The following is a 4,393-nucleotide window of genomic DNA, read 5'->3' on the forward strand; positions in this document are numbered from 1 at the left end:
GTCAGGGCCGGAGGTGACGCTCAGCTCTGTGCCCCCCATCTCGGCCTCCTTGGGAGCAGCCATCCCTCAGGAGAGCCCAGCTCGCACTGCCGGAGCAAGGTCTCCTCGAGGGCTTTTATAGGGCACGCGCTCCCTGCCCGCCCCAGCAATCAGGGCTGGCATCTGCCGAGGTCAAAGGCCCGCGGCGCCTTCCCTCAGGCTCTTCCTGCAGGCTCGTGCCCCCATTTCTGGCACACCCACAGGGGACGGGCTCGCAAGGCAGCAGGAACAGCCGTCTGGACACAACTCACCTGGCCGCTCGGACCGGGCGATGGACACATGCACCCGCCGGGAAGCGCAGGGACGAAGGCAGCGGGCAGGGACTGGGTCTCCGTGGATCCCGGACCTCTTGGCTCCCAATTGGTGCTGCCAAGAGGATGGCTGTGAAAGAGAAAGCACTTTTAACCCCTGCAACACCTTGTCCTTGCCGCAGCAGAGAGAGTTTCTGTGACGCAGAGTCATGGAAGCACCCGGGAGCCTCCGAGGCTCAAGAACTCCAGGCCCTTATTCCACAGCAATACCCAGAGCACCCCTACAAGCCAGGAGCACCAGAGCTGGCATCCCTGAAAGGCACATCTCCCGCCTCTGGGCTAAAGCTAAAATGCTCCCAGCTGATTCAACTCCCAGGTGAACCCTGAAGGGCTCCCACTGCTTTTGCGCACCCTGCAGCTCCCACTACCCACATCCCCTTCCAGAGACCACCCGTGCCTTGCTCAGAGCAGGACACCAGCAATGCAGGCGAGCGAGGGGCAGAAAACTGAAGGGAGAGAACAGCCTTTGGAGCACGGAGCCGTGCTGCCAACGGAGGCAGCCGTGGTGCTGCCACGGACATCGTGGCGGCCTCGCTGCCAGCTGAGAGCCCCTTGCAGCCCCACGCGTGGGACCAGCCTGGGGCTGAGACCTTCCGCCCTGCTTGCACAGGCACCCACAAGAAAGCAGCCGAGTTACTGATTAATCCTGCTGGGCTTTGCTAGCCCTGCGAGAGCCGCGCTGCTCCACCCCAGCGGCAGCAACCCGCGAGGCGCCGGCTCCCGCAGCGATGCTCCGCAAACGCGGGCAGCGGCGCCGAAGGCAAGCGGGAAACAAGGAAGGAGCGGCTGGCGGGAACGGGGAAGAGGAAGGTGGGAGCTGGGGATGCAAGAGCAGGCGGAAAACCCAGGAACTCGAGCTGACCTCCCAGCCTTGCCCTAGGTCCTGCCGGTCACTCAAAGGCTTGTCCTAAATCCCCAGCCCACGGACATCACACACCAGGCAGGCAGGACAGCCGAGAGGGGATGCACCGGGCAGGGCAGAGCTTCCCAGTGCCAAGACGTGCCTACAAAGCCTCTCTCCCAGCATCTCCGGGCACGAGGAACCCAGGTTCCTCCCCACACTCTGCCCATGGCCTCTGGGCCACAGCACGAGATGGGCGCAGCCTCCGCCGCAGCCCCTTGGCAGGGAGAGCTCGCAGAAAACCCCCCTATCGGGAACACAAAACGACCAACCCCGATCCTCACGCCAGCTTAGCAGAGCGCTGCCCGCCCGCCACGTGCAAAGCCACCACTCGCAAAGCCACAACTCGCAGCCACACGTGGCATGGCAAAGCTCTCACCGCAGCTGCCCCGCACACCCAGTGCAGCTCCCGCCTGCAGCCCTTGGCCAGCCAGGCACTGCCTCCCGGCTCCTCGGAGCGCTGCGGAGCTCGGCCCCGCGCTGCCTGTTCCCCCTTCCCTCGCAACTCCTTCCCTTGGGCTCGTCCCTCCCGCCCGGGCTGCGGGTACGTGCCCCGGCTTCAGAACGATGCTCCAGGAGGGAGGTGACGGGACCACTCCGTCACCAGGTAGAACAGGACAGACAGTGAACGAGCAACATCTGACCAGGACAGACAGTGAACGAGCAACATCTGCTGGCTGTCTGGGGCAGGGACAACCCTCTGCCAAATGGACTTGGGACCCAATACCTGCTGCAGGCTCCTCCGGGATGTCACCACCCGCGGCTGGCGGCTCCCTGGCTGTCACCTCCCAGGTGGCCGCTCCATCCCTTCCTTCCCCAGCCGGCCAGGCGGAAGCGGTGAGAAAAGCTGCCTGTGCAGAGGGCTGGTTTCCTGCCTCTGCTCCGCGTGCTCCCCGCCGGGCCACGCGAGCACCAGCGCTGGCGCAACAGGACACGGGGGCTGCAATCCCGGGAGCCTTGGCTGCTGCCGGGCGGCAGCCCCGCTGTGCCGGGACCTCCATCCGTCCCCACTGCCCTCACTGCTCCAGTACCAGCTTCCCGGCCACACACCCAACACCAGATCGATTCCTCAGGGAGCAACGGGAGCCCAGATCCACCCAACTCCAAGCAGCAATAGCCACAGATGTCACAGCCCTGCCAAGGGGGACACGTATTTGCTTGCGAGCGCAGGCCCCCCAAACCAGCTCCATCCCCAAGCCCTGGCCTCCCCCAGGCACAGCTGCACCCACTGCTCAGGTTACAACACACAGTACCGGGAACGGCCGCGATGGTTGGTGTGGTCCAGCCTCGCCACCACAGCTAGGCAGGGAGCAACAGCACTTGCTCAACACAGAGCCGCCGCCTGCTCCGGATCCCGGGAGCCGCGCTGCTCCGCGGAGGTTGCACACGGGCTGCAGCAACGCGCAGCAGCGCCGCGCTATTTCCTGCTGCAAGGGCTAAGCCCCGGAGCAGAAAGCCGGGCAAGAAGAGCACTACGCGTGGTGGGGCGGCGGGCAGGGATGCCGGCAGCCCATAAATCACTCGGGTAAACCTTGCAGCTCGCAGCGCGGCCGCATCACCGTGCCCAGAACAAGCCCGGCTGCATTCACGGGGAGCCGGCCGCGCCGCGCCTGGAGGAGCCACGGCTTTAGTTTACACAAGGCAGCTTGGGAAGCGATTCGTCACGAGGGACGGACGGGGCCTGCGGGGATGGGAGCGGCGCCGGGAAGCCTCGCGGGGTACCCAGGACAAGCAGCGGGATGGGAAGGGCTTCCGAGGGGGCAGCTTGGAGACCCCCCCCCACCCAAACCACCCCTGCGCAGGGTGCGATGGCCCGCGGCCAAGCCAAGCAGCTCAGGTTGGTCCCCAGCCCAGCAGCGACACAGGACCTGGATGGGAAAGTGCCGCCACTACGGGCAGGACTCACCCCATCCCTGCCCACTCGTCCGCTCCAAACCTTCCCTGCACTGCACTCACCCAGCCCACGGCCTTTTCCAGAGCAGGAAAATCAAACACCCCTTGTAGGAAACAAACTGCTGCTAACAACACCGGCAGGCAGCAGCCCAGCGAGCAGAGGGCAGCGCAGCAAAGAGGCAACACAGCAACACACTGAGACGAGTAACAGCAGCAGAGCCACCTCCTGCCCGCTCAGCCCACGGCAGCGCTGGACACTCACCCTGTCACCTGAAGGAGTCCACAGCGACGTTCTCTAGATACAGCACCACGCTGCTACGTTAGCCTGCTTGAACATCCCCCGTCATTATTTTTTTTCTTTTTCTCTGAGCAAGCCGGGCTGCTTTCTGCTTTGAAGACCCAGGGAAATGGGATGATTGTGACTTGCCTGCTTTGTTTCTGGATTAAAGGCTGCGTAGCAGCAGGGAGCGAGCACTCCGTTCCCCCACAATCCACAAGAAGCTGCAGAACTTGTCTCCTGCACACAGCGAATATTCCCAACCAGCACAAAACCCACTAAATAATTTCCTCCTCATTTGCAAAGAGCAAAGACAGGAACATCCACATTCAGTTTCCACTGTAACCGTCCCCCTATGGCCACTTTCACATGCCCTTTTTTCTTACACACACAAGCAACCTCACTGTGGTGAGGGAAGCGCCTAGGGAAGCAGAAGTGCACATGTCCACGGCAGCCTGGCCTTTAGAGTCATCCTCCATCCCAGAAATCAGGAGCAGGCTGCAACTCGCCGAGCAGTGGGCGGGCAGGCCCTGGCGCCGCGCGGATCACAGATAACAGCCCTGGGAAGAGCCCTTGCGGAGGGACCTGCACACAGACGGTGTCACCGCTTGCCGACACACGAGCTGACCCCTTGGCTTCCAAAGCGCTGCCTCTCTGGACTGAGCCCCATGCGAGCTGTGGGTGCACCCTGCACCCACACAGGCCCCGGGCACCCCTCTGCACCCCTGGGTGCCCGGGGGGCTGCCGGAACCACCTGCACCCGCCTGGGCTGCCAGCACCCCCCGGGGCTCCTGGGCACCCGTGGGGGCTGCCAGTGCCCCCCTGCACCCATGGGGGCGCCCAGCATCGCCCTGCCCGTCCCCAAAGGGTCTCCCAGAACCCACGGGAGCTGCCAGCACCGCCCGCACCCATGCAAAGCACCAGCACCCATTGGCGTCCACGCAAAGCGAGAGCACCCATGGGTGCCCCCCC

The sequence above is a fragment of the Nothoprocta perdicaria genome, unplaced genomic scaffold (genome assembly GCF_003342845.1).
Source record: "Nothoprocta perdicaria isolate Ctin4 unplaced genomic scaffold, notPer1 scaffold_5, whole genome shotgun sequence".
In the NCBI taxonomy this organism is placed as follows: Eukaryota; Metazoa; Chordata; class Aves; order Tinamiformes; family Tinamidae; genus Nothoprocta; species Nothoprocta perdicaria.